The following is a 19,015-nucleotide window of genomic DNA, read 5'->3' as shown; positions in this document are numbered from 1 at the left end:
AATTCCTTTAAATCTGGTTTTCTTCATGTGACTTACCCTGGGGGCCATTGTATCTTTGGCAAACAGGGCCCTCTGATTGGATGATTTTCCAGCAGGGCTGTTTTTTTCCTTACCTGTGCAAATCTGTCACTTTCTGCTACTATCCTGTGTTTTGCCCATTATACATCAGGGTCATGGGGGGGCGCGGCTGAAGAGCTAGCAGTGATAGAGGGGGAACCAGCACCCCCAAGCCAGTGTGCCCTACACTATCATACTCACCAGCCTGGGGTGGGTCCCCACCTGAGGTCAGTGATGGTGAATTCACCTGGGCCTCTGCCAGTAGTGCTTGATTGCACAGGAGCAGGAGGGGAGAAAGCAGAGGAGAGGTAGGGTTCACCCAGGAATGTGGATTTCCCAGACTTGCTGGAGGAAAGCAGAGGTGAGGGCATGGGACAGGGAAGCAAGCACTGAAAGGATGTATCCGCTGAGAACTCTAAGCCGGAACTGAGGAGGCAGAACTCAGGAGGCAGAAAGGGGCGGTGCCCTGGGAGGATGTGGAGAGGGAGGGGGTCTGGGTCACAAAGTGGCTGAGGGGCAGAGAGCTGAGGGAGGAGTTGGGGTGGGGGGGTTCTCAACAACAGCCAGGATCCAAAGAGATGCAGGGCATGGGCAGCTGACCTGGACCCCTAGGGATGGTCCCCAGAGCCAAGGGGGTCAAGGAAGCTGAGGCTAGAGTGTATCGGAGTATCAGGCAGGTCATCCAGGTGAAAGCTGAAGATCCTGAGACAGGTGCGTGGCTCAGGTGTCAACAAACAGCAGTGACAGGGCAACTGGAGATTCTGGCAACAGGAGAGCAGTGGGTGGTGGGACAGGACCTCAGAGCTCCGACCGCCCACCCCGTCTCCATGGGAGGGGAGGAAATCAACAGCCCACGGCAGGAGGGGAGGGGCGTTTCCACGAGGGGAAACAGGGTGAGCGAGCGTACAGAGGTGCACGTGTGCGTGGTGGGTGCTGGAAGTCACGAAACTTTGGGTGGGACTGGAACTAGGCAGAATTCGGGTGGAGAAGCCACCCCACGGGTGCCAGGTGGATGCCACGCGGATGGGGCACAGGGTCTCACGAAGAAGATGAGGCTCAGAGAAGGGCGGGATTGGGGTAGCCAGTCAGCGAGCTGGGCCCAGAGCCCACCTGGACTCCACACCACCCCTGAAGGTACAAGGAGAGCCCCACTGCAGGGCCCCTCGACCCCGCTCCATCCCAACCCCACCCAGTCTCCAGCGGACACGTAGCAGCGGTGGGCCGCGTTTAATTCCCAAGTCTGGCGACGTGCAGTTTCCCGGACTGTGGACAAAACCGTCAGGAGTAGACGGGTCAGCACGTCCAGGCCCATGTCACAGCGGGGTATGCGGGCAAAAGGCCACGCACAGCGCCTTCCCAGCCCCGCCGGGCAGCTTTTCCCAGCCTCCCAAGCCCCTCGCAGGCAGCCGCCCCTCAGCTCTCCCCGCCCTACCCCGCCCCCAGCCCCCCACCACCACCCCCAGCCCCCCACCACCACCCCCGGCTCAGGGATTCCCGGGAGGGGCGGGACTCCGGGGAAGCCCAGGACAGTCGTCACCATTACGGGTTCCCCGGAACCGGCCCAGGCCCTGACCCCGTGCCGCATCTCCACCCGCCCCCCAGATGAGTTCCGGCTGCGAGGCTGAGAAGGTTCGGCCTTTCGCTGCTTTCGCGCTGTGCAGCCTCGGGCAGATCGCCCGACTTCTCTGGTTCTTGGGCGCCTCCACCATTCCTTACGTCGGGACAGCACTGTTCCCTGAAGAGGAAGCGCAGTGGCTCTGAGCCCTGGCGCCACGCGGGGCAGGAGGTGAGGGGCAGGGATGCGGGCGGCGCGAGCCCTCCAGCCTTTACCACCCCGGGTCTGCCTCCCGCACCGCCCGCTCCACGGTCTGCATGGACTGCGGGGGCCGAGCCGCCGAGGCTTCCCCCATTCCCTTCCCTTCCCGGAGGGGTCCACCCCGGCTGGAACAGCCACCGCGGGCGCCTCGGGTCCCCCTGGGCTCGGTGCCGCCCGGCTCCGCAACGCGCCTGGCCGCGCCCGCTCTGGTGGCCTCACGGCGACTTCGGCCTTCACCCCGAGGCCACCCGGCACTACGCAAAAGCCCCCACCTCTCCTTCCTGGTCTCTTGCTCAGCCCCTTCCTCGCCAGGTAACCCTGCACAAGCCACGCCCGTTCCCCGGACCTCAGTTTCCCCATCTGTGCTGCGAGGGATGGAAGAACTGGCATGGATTACAGCCCTCCCGGCGGGAAGGCTCAGGGCTTTTCTCCCCGGTGCCGCGGAGCCAGGGCGCGGCCCGCGAGATGCGCGTGCTGTGCGCGCCCTCTAGTGCCCACTTCCCGCTGCTGCGCTGCCCAGGCAGCGAAGCCCCCGGCGCCCCTTCGTGATATACGGCTGATTCACTTTGTTGTACAACAGAAAATAACACAGCATTGTGAAGCAATTGTACTGCAATAAAGATGTATATAAATAAATACATAAATAAATAAATAGATATATAATAAATAAATATTAAAAATAAAATTGTTTTCTTGATTTAAAAAAATAAAGAAAATCAATAGGGAAGGGAATGGGATAAACAAACCTCAGGATGCATAGATAATAGGTGAGTATAATGAGTGCGTGAGCATGCGAATGAGTGGACAGCGAAATGAATGCCTGCACAGAGTGAGCCAAGCCAATTAGCGGACTGTTTGTGGCTATTTTCAAACATTTCACTTAGAATAAAAAGTCAGACTGCTTATCCTGCCCACAAGGCCTGTGCAGGGCATGGACCCGGCCCATTCTCATCCTGTCTTTTGTGCCTCAGACACGCCAAGTGTTTCCCTTGCTCCTCATTTCTGCACTTGCCTTTTCCTCTTCGGGAACCTGTCCTGTGGCTGTCACTCCTCTTCCTTGGGTCCTGGTCCTACCCCAGCCCTGGGAGTCCAGCTGCTTCATTCTCTTCCCAGCAGTCCCTACTGGGAAGCTCCTCTCTCAGCCAGGTCACCTCCAGTGTCTGTCTCTTCTGTGACCACCAGGACACAGCTGATGGGCATGTCCTCAGGGTCTGCTGAGTGCCCAGCCCACGGTAGGTACTCAGGACAAATGAGGGTGAGAGGGCAGTTTGCTGGTGACCTGACTTGGCACACAAGCTCCCAGGAGTGAGCTCCCTCTCCCGGACCCATCCACCTACCCTGGAGCTGACACCAGCCCTCTGGCCCCAGGACAAGGAGGAGGGGTGGGCAGAGCCAGGGGCAGGGGATCCCAGCTGGGAGGGTCCAGCCTGGGGTTCCTGGGGCGGGCAGCCTTGCCCCCTTCAATCCTGGGGGTGGGGCAGCAGCTGGGGGAGACGTAGGTTACTAACCGCCAGCCCATTCCTCCTGCTGGCCTCGCCCCCTCCAGGCAGGGCCTCCCCTGGGACAGTGGTTCAAGGGGCTGTGTTAATTAGCTGTGATGATCATCACAGAGCAGAGCTCAGGATGGCTTCGTTCAGCCTCCAGCTTACAACCTCCTTCCTCCCCAAGTCCCCACAATCTACTTCCCGCCCCCTTGAATCCAGAGAGCCTGGCAGATTTCAGTGTGGCCCAATTCAAAGGAGCTCCAACAGATAAAAATAGTGTTTGATTCCAGAAGGGTTCCTTGTCTGTGACCCTCACAGCCTCTCCGCTGATCAAAGTGGGGTGATGAGGCCCCAGAGCTCATTTTCTCTTCCCTGTCTGTGCAGTCAGATCCGTTTCATTTCTGCTGTCCTGTGAGCGTCACCAGTGACCGTAATTTTCCGGTTAGTTTGCCCTTTCTGAATTTGTGCACAGGAGGGTGGATGTGAGGAACCTCCACGCCTCATTTAACCAGGAGTCGTGGTGCCTTGGGTGGGCAGCTCCCGGGGCGGGTGAAGCAGGCAGCCTGGCTGGGAGATGGGAGATCTGGGTCCCCTCTCAGGGTCAGGTACCCAGAGTCTGACCTCACCAATCCCAGGGATGCCCCGAGAGTGGATTCCCATCCAGGAGTCAGTGGCAGCTTGGGACCAGCCACGCTGCATCTGCAAATGTGCTGCTTCTGCAAACGTGCTGCTGCCCCATTTAGTCTCATTTCTCACTAAGCATCTTGTGTGTGTGTGTGTGTGCGTGTGTGTGTGTGCGTGTGTGTGTGTGTGTGTGTGTACCAGGCCCAAGAAAATCCACTTCCCAAGAAGGTCAACTTCTCTTTTTTAAGGTTGAGGTATCCACAGCTGGATTGGGACTCAAACCCAGGGCCACCTGACCTCAGAGCCTCTCCAGAATATTCGTCTGCATTTCCTCCATCACTGTGCTACCTACAACAGTCCCCCTGACACGTCACTGGACCTCTCCTTCTTAGCAAATGTTTCTTTATGTGGAGCTAGGAACTGTCTGCTTGTAACATCATTCAAAGAGACCGTTTCACCCCCGAGACCCCACGACACATCTACTCCCGTCACACACAGTGACCTTGAAGGAGTGATGGCCACTAATCACCTCCCCTCCCTGCTCTTCTCCAAGCTCAGCATCCCCAGGACCCTCTCTGGCTCCTCAGTGCGAACTTTCCTCCTCCTGTGCATCCACTTTCTCCCACGACAGATTTTTTTTTCAAGCAGGTGGTCAGTATGGCCAGCCTCATACTGAGAACTGTCTCCGCGGTGATGGGGGCCATGACATTTCTGTTTGATTCTTTAAGCCTCAACTGGACTCCTTGCATGGACATCTGGGCAGTTTATCCACAGGATTTGTCACCCACCCCCAGTCTCCCTCCTCTTTGAGGTTTCTCCCCGCACTTTCCTGCAGATGTGGTTGCCCCAAGTCTGTCCCTCATTCTGCAGCCAGTGAGACTCTGGATTTCTGTCCCTGCTTTCACGTCCCAGTGGTCACGCCACTGCCAAGCTCCAGTTGGCCTCTCTCCTCCCACTGCAGTGTCCACCCGCTTTTGCTGACTCTCCCGTGCCTTCAGGCAGTTGTTTCAATACTGTGCCCAAAGCTTACGGTTATGCCTTGTGGCAGAGTTAGTGCAGCAAGAGTGCCACCCTCACTGTTAGGTGAACGGCACACACCCTCAGTTTTCAGTTTTCTTCTCATAATCTACCCTGGGTCTTGTCTACTGAAGGAAAGCACATAACCTAAAAGTCGTGAGTTAAGTTTTATTCGGGGACCTCACTGAGGACTGGGAGACAGCCTCTCAGTAGCTCTGAGGAACTTCTCCAAAGAGGTAGCGGTGGAGCCAGGATATATAGGAGTTTTTGCTGGAAACAAAAAATGTAGTCGAGCATCAATAGCTAATCACACACACAACACACACACAAAACCCCAGACGTCTCAAGTTAATGATTTTCGTGCTTTTCTATGGGAAGATGCAAGAGTCTGGGCTCACTGAAATGATTCCTTTGATGTGCATCTTAACTATCTAGGGCCAGTGTCTTGGTTTTCTCCTTCCTGAATTCCCCTCAGGGTGCTCCTTTGGGGGCGGCTACAGTGGCTGATGGCCTGATCCTTGTAGAACTGGAATGCAGGTAACATTCCCTGTCCACACTCTGAACATCTCAACTGGTCAGCACATGTGCTACAGCAACCCCCCAGGTAACTGGTTCTAAAGAATAATGACAGGTGACATACCACCCCCCCCATATCTAAAATAAGAACCAAGCATTTCCCCTATTTTGTTTTAAAATGTAATGAACAGAAACTCCAGCACCTATACCAACCCAAAGTGCGTCAACCTGGGAGGTGCCCGGTGGCCTCCGTCTGCACAAACAAGTCCCCTCATCCGTGACCTGTATAGGAGCTTTGGGATGCCCCGTCCAACCCCACCGCCCAGCACCCTGTGGCAGGCCCTGAGGCTGGGAGGCAGCCAGGACTTCTTTCCCAGTCCCAGCTCATCAACTCCAGTCTCCTCCTGCAGCGGAAACCCTGCAGTGGAGTGTAGACCCTGAGTCCTGTCTCCTGGCCTCTGGGAAGCCCAAGGCTTCATGGCTGCTGTGTTCCTGCCGGCCTTCCCTCCACTCCAGGCAGACCTGTCTTCAGAACCTGCTGGGGCTGTGACCAGGGTGGAGCGGGCAGGGGTGCTTCCCCTCTTTTTGACCAACAAAGCTCACTTCTTTTTTTTTTAACATCTTTATTGGAGTATAATTGCTTTACAAGGGTGTATTAGTTTCTGCTGTATAACAAAGTGAATCAGCTATACGTATACATATATCCCCATATCCCCTCCCTCTTGCGTCTCCCTCCCACCCTCCCTATCCCACCCCTCTAGGTGGTCACAAAGCACCGAAGCTCACTTCTTTTTGTGGCAGACACAGAGATGCACCACTCGAACCCCCTTCCAGAAAAGATTCAGCGCCGGAGTGGGGTTGGCTGGCAGCCCCACTAATTCTTTCAGGTCTTCTCAGCCTTCAAGTCAAAGTAACGCTCCTTTCTAGGCTGCCCCCCTGCAGGGGAATGAGAGCTTGGCGTTTCCCCAGCACAGGACCCTGGAGACACAGACCCTGTGCTTCTGGAACCCCTCTCCCGCTGCCATGGGCCGGCAGAGACAAGGTCAGATCTCACTGTGGCCTGGAGACACCACCGCCTTGTCCTGCTCTGTTCTTGCCCTTCTGCCAAGGCTTCTCCCTCCCACCTCCATCAGTCTGACACATCCATCCTGAGAATCCCCTACCCAGCTGTCTGCTGGGCCCCTCCCTGCCCTACCTGAGCTCTCTGCCCCCAGGCCTTTCACAAGTCACCAGCCATCACTCTGCACCTGGTCTCGGTGGATGGATTGCACAGCCCTCCCTGTTCTCAAGAGCCAGCGCCTCATAACACCTGGGGGTTGAAAGGATCTAATCGTCACTATCCCCAGTCAAGCTAAATCAGATGGGTCTTCGTGGTGGTGCTACCTTCAGACACTGGACCACTACCAGACACATTGTCACGCCCTCCACAAATCTTTGTGTAATGAATGAATGAACGAGTGCCACCGGGCAGGTCCCACAGAGGAAGGGGAGAGCCGACCTCGGAGGGCACGCACCCGACTCCAGTACGGGGGCCTCTCAGAAGGCAGCTGGCCTCAGCCACGATGAGAAGGGGGGGCAGACGCAGCAGAAGAGACGGGCTTTAGTTTGTAATTGTTTCCGTCCTCATTTCCCGCTTCGGCTCCACTGCCAGGCTCCCCGCATTTAAATCAGCTTTGTCCTTTCTGCCCAAGGAGAAACAGAAATCCAAGAGCGAGCCGATGATTTGCGCAGGAGGCCTGAGCGCAAAAAGATGGATGTGGGTTACGAGAGGGGGCGGGCTGGACGTGCCAGGGGCTGGAGTGGCCCAGACGCACGCTGTTCTAAGCGACAGTGAAGGCCACAAGGTGCAGGACCTCACACACATGGCCCTGCGGGAGGACAGTCACTGCCCATTTTTCAGGTGAGAAAACTGAGGCACGAACAGATTGAATAACTTGTGTGAGGCCATGCAGCTAGTGTTTGCTAGTGGCTGGATTCACGCCGGGCTGACCAGCCGAGGTCTGTGAGGCCCGCGAGGGTGTGATTAGAATACGGCCCTGATCCGCAGACACCCCTCACACACTGAGAGCCACCTACCGCCCCAGCATCAGCTCTGATGGGCATTAACTCAGTTAGATAGATGTGCGTGATCCTGCACAGTGCCAGGGGTGGGGGGACGTGGAGGAGCCCGCGGCTTCTCCTGACTCCGGCTCTGGCAGGGGGGTTGCCCATCACCGGCACCGTTCCAGCTTGTTCTGCAGAAACGAGGCTGAGGAGCTCTGGGGAGGCATGGAGGGGAGGCAAGCCTTCCCCCAGGGATGGTCTGTAAAGGCTGGTATGTGAAGGAAGGACAATCAGTGTCTGGCCATGAACCATGAGGGTCGGGGCTCTCCCTCGCAGCAGAGGGATGTGTGTGCCGTTCCAGAGGCGCCCAGAGGTGTGGGGAGGCATTTGAAGCAGCAGTGAGTGGGGAGGCGGGACTAGCGAACCACAGGAGGTCCCTAGGACAAGCTCTGGGCAGGTGCTGAGCCCTGTGGGGACAGGGGGATCATGACTTCTGGGTGAGGCTCTTCTGGATGAGGCTTTGGTGCTCAGCCTCTCTGCCCCCAGCTGGCTGACGTGTTGTGGGGGAGGTCCTTGCAGTGGTCCTCTCCCCACTCGCTCCCTTTCCTCCTGGCCCCAGGAGTCGAGTGTGGCTGCAAAGTGCTGAGCTGGAGAAGCTGAAATCCCTCCTAGGCTAGTAACCTCTCACCACGTGTCGTCAACCACATTTAGAAACTGAGGACAGAACAGGCCCAGATTGTAAACAGTGTGTTAAAAGGTGTCTGTCTTGCACACTGCACTTTTCCTAGCACCCAGCACAGCCCCAGGCACATGGCAAGGACCCAGCTAATGATGATGGATGGATGGATGGATGGATGGATGGATGGATGGTTGGATGAGGAATGGATGGATGGATGGATGGATGGTTGGATGAGGAATGGATGGATGGATGGTTGGATGAGGAATGGATGGATGGATGGATGGATGGATAGATGGATGGTTGGTTGGATGAGGAATGGATGGATGGATGGATGGATGGATGGATGGGTGGATGGATGAATGGACGGTTGGATGAGGAATGGATGGATGGATGGTTGGATGAGGAATGGATGGATGGATGGATGGATGGATGGATGGGTGGATGAAAAGTTGTCAGCCCTGTTCTACTCTAAGGGCAGCATTGACCCACACAACTCAGCTGACTCCCCAACAAGCATGTTCACCATCACACACTCACTTGAGACACTCACATACCCCTATAATCACAAATTCCTGCACACATAAAGGAATGTGTACATGCATACACACACACAGCCCAACTATTCTGGAGAGAAGGAATTAGTCATAGATGCCAATCCATAGACAGTGTACATAGGCGGGGACCCATCTGCCAGTCAGTGCAGGTCACCAGTACTGGCTCCAAAACTGATTTAGTGGGTGGTGACCAGTCCCTTGAGAAGAAAAAAAAAAAGAAAGAAGAAGAAAAACTATCTAGAAGTATGAGAGTAAGTGCCAGCTGGTGGAACTTTGTTTTCATGTATGTGCACACCCGTCCTGGCTCACCATGGAGCACTTGTTTCGTATGGTGGCATTGCTGTCAAAAATTCTCAAAGCCACTGACTAGTGTCATCACTTGCTCTTGCTCTTGGGTGCCACTCAAAACAGAAATCCAAGGTGTTGTCTGTGGCAGCTGCAAGCATTTAAGCTGTGTTTCAGCGAGAACCCTCTGACCCTGGGTCTCTTGGCTCAGAGGTGGCCTCTCAGGTGTGAAGTCCATGTGCCCATCCCTGGGTGTGTACTGGCCACATCTTCAGCTCTGGGGAGTAATCACCTCTGTCTTCAAGATGCTCACAGTCTAGTTTAAAAAGTCCAAAAGGGTTGAGGAGGGGGGGACTGCCACACAGAGTGCTACATGCTACTGTCAACATACAAGGTTTCACGGCTGGGCTGAGGGTAGCCTGGGGCTCAAGGACAGTTTCCGTGTAGATGTGACATGGACAGAAGCCCTTAAAATATTGTATTTGACTGCATGGAAAAAAGGAGGAAGGGAGCGGGAGGAGGAGTGGGGTCAGTGGGGAGGGAGCTCCAGGCAGAGGGAATGACAGGGACAAGGTGTGGAAGCTTAAGATACCTCCATGCTTTCTGGGAACAGAGGGTGATCTTGTGGTCCCTGAGCATGAAGTCCACGGAGGGTGTGGCTCAAGACAGGGGCTGGAAATACCGGTGTGTTGGCGCTCAGCTCTGTCTGCCCAGCACCGAGTGATCCGGGCAGGCAAAGGCAGAGGCACGCCCTCCCCCACAGCACTTGGGATGGTCTCCAGCCCGTGCAGCTCCTCATCCTCCTTCCCACTCCCCCACCCTGGTTTGGAACTCTTTACTTTGTTTTACCACATCTGTGTCATCTAAGGAAGCGTCAAATATTCCGGAACCCTGTCGAGTCCTGCAGACCCCCCCTGTACATCACTCCGCACTGCCAACCTTGGGAAGCCAGAGGGGGGCTGACCCCCACCAGTCTGGGTCTCACTCAGTGTACAGAGCCCCCTTTCTCGGGACGCCAACTCCAGTAACTCATCGTGACATCCCGGGACAGTGTGAGCCAGCTACTACCAGGTGCCCGTGGAGTAAGTTCACCACACATCAGAGACATGTGTTTACTTCCACTCTGTGCCCCTGGGCATCTGTTTTCACAGTGCAAACAAACCGGGGGGAAAGACTCACCTCTTGGCTCTCTTAGAGCAAAAGTAATGCAGCCAGGCACACGGGCCACTAGCCTGTTGAGGGCTGTTCTGTGAGGCATTGCTTAGACAACTCCCAGCTGCTGACACTCAGGCCAGGGAGGCAGCCCCTCCTTCACAGCCTTGGACCCGCTCGCCAGCCCGGTCCTCCATCTGCGGCCCAAAGATTTTTCCTTGAAAAGACAGTTTCCTCCCTGTACTGGTCAGGGTGTTCCAGGGAAGCAGAAGCAATAGAAGATAGGTAGATAGATAGATAGATAGATAGATAGATAGATAGATAGATAGATAATTGATAGATAGACAGATAGATGATAGATAGATGATGATGATAGATAGATAGATGATAGATAGTTTGATTGATAGATGATGATAGATGATAGGTAGATAGATAGATAGATAGATAGATAGATAGATAGATAGATAGATAGATGATAGATAGATAGATAGATTTCGTGGAATGCAGGGTATATCTGGATGGCCATAAGAAGAAACAGGCCGATGAGACCATTTCTCCATCAAACTAAGCCCCGTTGCTTCAAACCCCATCAGAGTAAACCCTCCAGGGTGACATGGAGTCTCTGGCAGACCCACTGGGACCCTCGCATCAGTCCCATCTGCTCCTGGTGGGGAGCAGGACCCAGCTCTGCTCCCATGTGGCTGGGCACCTGGGAGCCAGTACATCACCCTGTGGTGTCACGCTTTCATCACTGAAGCCCTGATCCCTCTCATACGGCCACAGGAGCCAGGACCGCGGGAGGCTGGAACATGTCCCACTCTCCAGGAAAGGAGCAAATAAATATCATAACAAAAGGAGAAAAGCAGTGCTCTCATTTGTCTGTGAAGGCTTGTGTACAGAGAGTTTTATCAGCCATGAAATTAGCCCTTCATGCTCCCCGAGGCTGGCAGCCCAGTGAGGGCTGGGGGCACCGCCTCAGCGCCTCCTGTGAGCCACAGGGGACCCCACTCCCCAGCCCAGCCCTCCCTGATGCCCACGGGTGATTTAAAACGCAGCCTGTTTCGTGGCAGCCACTACTGTGGGCCAAGCCACACACTGCAGCCTCCAGGGCACACGGCAGAGCAAGGAGGCCACGACCCCGTCCCTGGCGTTCTGCTGGCCTGGCTCAGCAGAGGGAACTGAAACCAACTTCTGTGGTTTGTGCATCTGAACGAACAGACGCTCTCCACTTGCAAGGACTCAGCATTGTACAGACATAACTTTGAGTTTTTGACTTTGGGGACTTGGGAATGACAGTGCAAGGCAGTAGGAAACACATGGGCTTTACAGAAAAATCTGGTCTGAAGTCCCCGCTGCCCAGATGAGTTCCTTCACCTGTCTGAGCCTTGCTTTCTTCACCCTTCAGTGGGGATCACAACACCCGCCCTGCAGGGGGAGAAGAGGTTCAGTGGGCCCCTCTACCCGGCACTGGACACCTGCCCAGCTCGTCCCAGGGGTTGCCTGAGCCTTGGGAGGGCTGGGGATGGGCGGCCCGACCCAGGGCTGCCCTGTCGCTGAAGGGACTCACCTGCATGCTCACCCTCAGCACCCTGACCTCTGGGGTGCGCATTTCCCTGTGGCTCTGCGCAGCTGGAATATTCTCTGCACGTGCCTCTCTCTGAGGTGAATTCTGGCAGCATCCACAGCCATCTGACCCAGGTATTTCAGGATGAATGAGCATCAGAAATGTTTTCCTCCATCCCTGCCCTCACCTGGTCTCAGTGTTATTCGGGTGATTGCTCCTTTAAGGAGAAAAAAAGAGACTCATTCTCAGTCTCTTTTTCACTCTCTCCTCTTCCTTCCTTCTCTCCCTCTTCGGGGAGTCCTCAGCCTAGCGTGGAGATGGGGTAACCAGGGAGGCCCCTGGGATCACCCGGTTCCCCAGTTTCACGAGCTGTGCATCCTGCCCAGGCCAGCTGGCCCTGAGCCCTACCTTGCTCAAGGCTGCAGAGCCAAAAGTTATCTCCATTAAACGAAAATGGCAGAAAACGACGCTTGGGTACCCATAGGCACCTTGGGCATCTAGGCATGGCAGGCGGGGCCCCAGGGCTCTCTGCACTGCCTTTCAGGAGCCAGGGGACATTCCTTTGTCTCCACTCAACCCTGGGACCTCCCCTACTGGCTACTCCTGAGTTGATCCCAGCTCACCACCGTCTCTCACCAGCTCAGGTTCTTTGCAGCCCCCCGGCCTATCATCGTGGGTGGTGTCTGTGGACTGTTCCTTGCCGCTGTGAGAGGGGGCGGGTGCTGAGCACAAGTCAGTGAGGCTGCCTCAGGCCCCCCGCCCAGGCCTCTCCTGCCTCCTGCCGACTCCCATCCGCACTGCTGGAGGCCTGCAGCCCTACCAATAGATGCCCCGAGGGCAGCAAGGGGTCCACGGAGTGGGGAGACAGGGCAGCAGCAGCTCCAAATACCCTCTGCTCTGGGACACCCCAGATTTAGCTGGGTTTCTAGCCGCCCTACTCTCCTGAGTTTTCAGCCTGCCACCATTCACCTTTGTACTGGGCAAAGGACGCTTTATGCCTCTCCTCTCCACCTTCTACACTGTTTATGGCCTAGACTTAGCATCTTTGGGGCTGTTACCTCTTTTCAGGTATCCAAAAGCCAGGAACTGCACAACTCTCTTCTCCCTCAAAATACCAAGCACTGGTACAACCCAAGTGCTTTGTCCAGAAAGAGGATTGTCTTTATGAGATTTTTTTTATTTTTTAAATGATAGGAGGTATAGAGAAGAAGCCAGATGGCCAAATTTCCAATTCCAACTCCTCCATCTAACTGCAGTGTGACCTTTGGCAAGTTGGTGAACCTCCCTGCAGGCCACATGGGGGACCTGGGGAGTCAGAGCAGGGTCATCTGGAAGCTTCTCTACCCAGAGGACCCAAAGGAGATCAGCGGGGGAGGGGCGTCAGAGGACACTCAGAGCCAGCGGCCATGGGAAGTGGGACATGGGTGCAGGCACTGCAGTAAGAGGTCCCCAGCCCTGGTGCTCCGTGCACAGGGGCACAGGGGACAGACCCACAGAGTCAGCTGAACAGGACTCGTAGACCAGACCAAGGCACCACAGTTCACCTTTCCACAGTCCACACCGGCCGGGAAGGGCCACAGCACACATGGTGGCATGGCTGGTGTCTCCAGGACCCACTCCCCTTCGACCTATGTAAAGATTGACCCATAGCTGGCACAAGGTCACCCGTCCTCACTTCCCCTGCTCCTAGAAGTGAGCCTTCCCCCTCTTCCACGCGTGTGGAAATAGCATGAGGGACGTCCAAGAAGCCTCCTTCACAGGGAGCCAACGCAGGCACTGTCCCTGATTCTACTTTCTTTGCGTGGTTCTCTGCTGAGTCCGCGGTATTGTCACATTTCCAGCAACAAATATACTCGTGTGACTGCAGACAGCTCAATGCTGCTACTCCCAGAGCAGGGCTGAGGGGCAAACGGAGAGGCCTGGGCTGGAGGAGCAGTAGGGGCAGGTCACAGTGCGCCCTGCACGGCCTCCGGAGAATGTCGTTTCCTCTCTGGAGCAGGGGAGCTGCTGAAGAGTTCATGCGGTACGCGAACACAGAACAGCCACTCCAAAAACAGGTCCAAAATCAAGAGGAGACAGGCAGTCAGGACACAGGGGCCGTGTGCTCCCGGGTGTTGGCAGTGACGGCGAAGAACAGTAGACAGAATTTGAAAATATAAAAGAAAGTTCTAGAAGAGGGTTTGGTTATTGATTAGCCCTGGGTGCTAAAGGAGAAGGTGGGCCAAGAGCCAGGATCCGGTGAGTGAAATCATGGAGAAAGGGCAGGCTGGAGAGGAGGCGTGGGAGGAAGGTGATGGCTCAGTGCTGAAGGGTTAAGATCGAGAAGGAAACACTCCCAGTAGACAGTTGGATGCACAAGCATGGAGTTTAGGCGGGAGTGGTCAATGTTCATAATCAAAAGCACTTACTGAGTGCTTGTGAGATGCCAGGTAGCATTCTGAGCACTTCCGTGTACACTATTATTACTCCCTTTTCACCGTTGAGAAAACTGAGGCACAGAGAGGTTATGACCCCAAGCTCCTAACCGCTATGCTACACTCCCATCTACAAGGGACCAAGGCTATAACATCAGTAAGAGGAGGACTGACAATGGCCCTTGGTCCGGGTTTCAGGGGAGAGATGAGGTCAGGTGCCAACTTCACGGATGCAGGAAAGGATGTGAGGAGAAAGAGCCCACAGCTGTGAAAGGGAGACTGGGAGGAGGGCGGGAGCTGGAGAAAGATGGGCCAGAGTAGAATTTTCTTAATATTAGCAGAATTGAGTGGATTTAAATGCTGTTGGGAAGGAACCAACACAAAGAGGTGTGAGGATATAGGATAGAGAAGAGATGAAGTCGAAGGAGTCAAATCTCCAAAGAGGCAGGAAGTGTTGGAACCCAGGACATGTGGAGGGACATGTCTCTGAGCACTGGGTCATCCCCACTGAGAGGGGAGGGAGGAGGGAGGAGGGGAGGGGGAGGGGAGGGCCAATGGGGACACAGCTCAGCTTGTTAACTCGCTGGGGTGCAGGGAATTCCTATCTAATGAAGTCTTCCAATTACTCGCAAAAGAAGAGGTCAGCCATCAGCTGGGATGAGGGGAGTAACATGAGAAGGTTTTAAATGGTCACCGTGGCGACAGAAGGAAGTGACCAGAGCCTGCAGAGAAGGTCTTTCCTATCCTGCTTTTAGAAAAGCTGGGTTCCATGGGTGGGGGTAGGGGTAGGAGTGGCACAACTGTGGTTCAGGCAGGTACCATCTGATCTGGGAGTGAAGTGCTGAGTTGCCTGCTGAACTGGACATGAAAGGTTAAGTTTTCCCATAGGTGAAAGCTAACAATTAGATTACACAATAACATCGCAATAAACCATAATAAGGCAAGAAATAAGATGCTGTATTGACCTCCCTCTGCCTGACTCCTGCGTCTATTTCTCAGGGAAGAGAGAGGCTGGAATAGTGAGAGGATAAAGGGAGAACCCCCAAACTGTCATCACGGGGGGCTGACCACCTGGCCTCCTGTCTCAGAGGGGCTAGACAGCACCCCGGTGCCCGCACAGCCCTGGTCATCACTGGAGCTCGTGCTTGGAGAAATCTCTGCAGTGCTAATTACCGGGCAGAGCACTGATATTCCATAATTAAATTAATTCAATATGGTCCATAAAATAAAACTAGCATGACTGCTCACTGAGTTCCCTACACAAGGTCGCAATCGGCTCATTTCAGGAGCATTTATTCACTCCAAATCCTTGGCACTTTCTGGCAACAGGGACAGTTAGTTCCTGTAATTTAGGTCTTTTTATCCCTTCCTAGAAAAATAAATTACCTAAACAAATTGAATAGAATAAAAGCTTGAACTGCAAATTATAAACTTGCCTAGTCCAGCAGTACAGGGGGTTGTTATTCACAGTATGTCACTTTAAGATAAGTTAATACAGAAATATAGAAGAGAATCCATTTTTGGTCATCATTAGCATATACAGTACAAAAAGCTACAGGGTATTCAATTAATTCTAGACCGTAATTATGGAACAGAAGTCTTGTGTCTAAATCAAATTCCCTCCTTTTTTCGTTTTTGTCCCCCTTGCCTTCCATGTAATAGGAAATGCCATTTCCAACCAGAGCTCAGAAGGAGGGTGAATGGCCTCTGCCCAGCCATGGGTCTCAGGGGTCCCAAGAACGTAGGTGGGAGCTTCAACCCTGAAGGTATTTCATAAAATTCTCACACCCAGAAAGTCATAATTACGGTCTCTGCAAGCATTTCCCATTTCTTTCCAGGTGTCATCTGTCAAGAGGCACTGGCCACTAAAGCCTCATGTACTTGTGCAGTCACTAATTAATCCCAGAAGACAGCCCAAGCTAAATGGAAATGCATTATTTTAAAAAGATGGAAGGAAGCCAGCCACCATAAGATACTACATAAGGAGCGCAATTCCCTGAGTCACTGTGAAAAAGCAAAATGAGGGAGGAAATGGTTTTCAAAATGCAAACTCAAACTCAGTCTTTAACTATATGTGCTAGAAATCACAGTCCTAGGGTGGAAAGTTTTAAATTGTGGTCTTGGGATTGCTGGTCTCTGAGGACATTTCTCAGGGTTGCATGGGGTATTTTTACAGAGTTCACATCTGGATGGTTTTAGAAAAAAATCTCAATTTTCTGTTCCTCAACCAAGTCTCTTTCTCTTCTGCCCCAAATCCTAAGTCCCTCTTCTCTCTGAGTGTCCAGCTGATAGGAAGGACACCTGTACTCCATCAAGCTTCTCTGTTTTCCTTGAAATATGTGCTTCCCAGGTCCTGAACACGTGGAAATGTCCCCAAGTCACTTGTTCCCTTCTCTGAGGATGTGGCTGTGGTTGTGAGATTCCTGTTCCAAAGCGTGGGGTCCCCCTTGTCTGAACAGCACTTTCTCCCCCAGCCTCTGAGCACAGCTGGATCCCCAGCTGCCTTTCCCACCTATGCAGCAGACATGTGACCTGAGCCGGCCAACCAGAGTGGTCACTGCTGCGGCAGGGCTGCCATGTGGCCAATCAGAACCTTCTGAGCAGGTCTCCGTGGTGACTGGGTGGAGGAGTCACAGGTGCTCAGACCCCACCAGGGCTGGGGCTGTGGGGACCATCTGTGCCACCCACCTGGGAAAAGTACATCCAGAGGAAGGCCAAACCACCAAGGGTGGACAGCCTCCTGGTAACATCCTCTGAGCCTCCGGACTTGGCCATGCCTGAGCCCTCTCTCCCTGGACTTCCAGTTTTAGGATCCAATACATTCCTTTTTGAAAAATTGATATATAACGGACATATAACATTGTATTAGTTTCAGGTGTACAACAAGATTCAATATTTGCACATGTTGTGAAATGATCACCACAATGAGTTTAGTGAACATCCATCATCACACCTAGTTACAATGTCTTTTTTTCTTGTAATGTGAGCTTTTAAGATCTACTCAAGGCCCACATCCCCTGATTCCTGGAACAAGGCCTTTAATGCCTCCTCCTTTTTCCTAGGGCAGTTACTGAGTATCTGCTCTGTATCCAGCACTTTTCATACAATCCTTCCACAACCATACAATTAAAATATAATAGGAGGTGGGGAAAATGAGGGTCAGAGAGCCAACATGACCTTGCAGGGCCTCCTCTCAGCTGCATAAGGGTAGAACCATGAGCCTAGGCCTGCCTGACTCCACAGTTCAGCTTGGTCCTGCCTGATGTGGAGGGTTCCTGAGAATGGGACTTGTGGGAGCCAAGCCACGGGACTGGGTGAGGGGGCTTCTCTGACACCCTTCCATGAGCTCTCCACCCCACGAGCTTCCCATGGGATCTGGTCGCTGAAGTACTCATATGATAAATCATCATAAGACCTCTCACTGCAAGTCTCCCAGAACTTTCTGAAACACCCCATGCCTGACTGGGGGAGCCTGTGGCTCGGGACCATTAGCCTTCATTTCTTTCCTTGCCTGGGCTTTAATTCAAGCAGATATTTCAGGCCCAGATGATATTTTTCACAAAGTTCCTTACTGGGCAGGACCAGTAATGCCAGGACCAAATGAAAATGAGGTAGGTGGTCCAGAACTGTCCAGGCTGTGGTCAGGTACTCACCAGCCTGAGAGCGGAGGCCACCATGTCCATCACCAAGAAAACCCAGAAAAGGCAGTGCTGGGCACCAAAATAGGGCTCAGACAAATAGGGCAGTGCTGGGCATCAAAATAGGGCTCAGACACAACTTACAATAGCCAAGACATAGAAACAATCTAAATGTCTATCGACAAATGAATTGGATAAAGAAGATTTGAGATAGATAGATGATAGATAGATAGATAGATAGGTAGATAGATAGATAGATAGATAGATAGACAATAGAATATTACTCAGCCATAAAAAAGAATGAAACAATGGCATTTGCAGCAACATGGATGAACCTGGAGATTATCAAACTAAGTGAAGTAAGTCAGAAAGAGAAAGACAAATACTATATGATATCACTATCCACATAATACCATATATCCACATATATGTGGAATCTAAAATAAGACACAAGTGAACTTATCTATGAAACAGAAATAGGCTCACAGACATAGAGAACAGACTTGTGGTTGCCAAGGGAGAGGGTTTGCGGAAGGGATGATTGAGAGTTTGGGATTAGCAGATGCAAACTATTATAGAGAATGGATAAACAACAAGGTCCTATTGTATAGCACAGGGAATTATATTCAATATCCTGTGATAAACCATGATGAAAAAGAAAAAAATAAAAATAAAATGCAAACAAATAAACAAAGGAAAATAGGTCTCAAACAACTTCTGCACCGAGAGATCCTGGGTGAGTTACCTCCTGTGTGTGAGTCACCTTGGTGTGAATCACCCAGCATGGGAGTCACCACGTGTGTACCACCCTAAAGTGAGTCATCCCATAGGATAGAGGAGTTTCACACACAAGTCAGCAGGGCGGGTCCATAAACCACAGGCCAAGTCACAACTTTGCTCTAAGGAGCATTGTTAAAGGTTCTACCCTCTCCTGCAACCCCCCAATCTTACCCCTCCTCCTGCCACACGTCGTGGCCGGGAGGGTGGTTACTGGGGCCTTTGGAAGAAGCTCATACTGCAGAGAAGGAAAGGTGTTGGACCTGTGAGCCAGTTTCGGCCCAAAGACAGTGGTCCTCTGTCTATGAGGACCCCTGGGCTGCCTCCTCTGGGCAAGGCAAAGCAGCACCCACTAGCCACCCCTCCTGCTCACACCCAGCTCCTCCGGTCCCTGT

The sequence above is a fragment of the Balaenoptera acutorostrata genome, chromosome 8 (genome assembly GCF_949987535.1).
Source record: "Balaenoptera acutorostrata chromosome 8, mBalAcu1.1, whole genome shotgun sequence".
Taxonomy (NCBI): domain Eukaryota; kingdom Metazoa; phylum Chordata; class Mammalia; order Artiodactyla; family Balaenopteridae; genus Balaenoptera; species Balaenoptera acutorostrata.
This window is presented reverse-complemented; position numbering follows the sequence as displayed.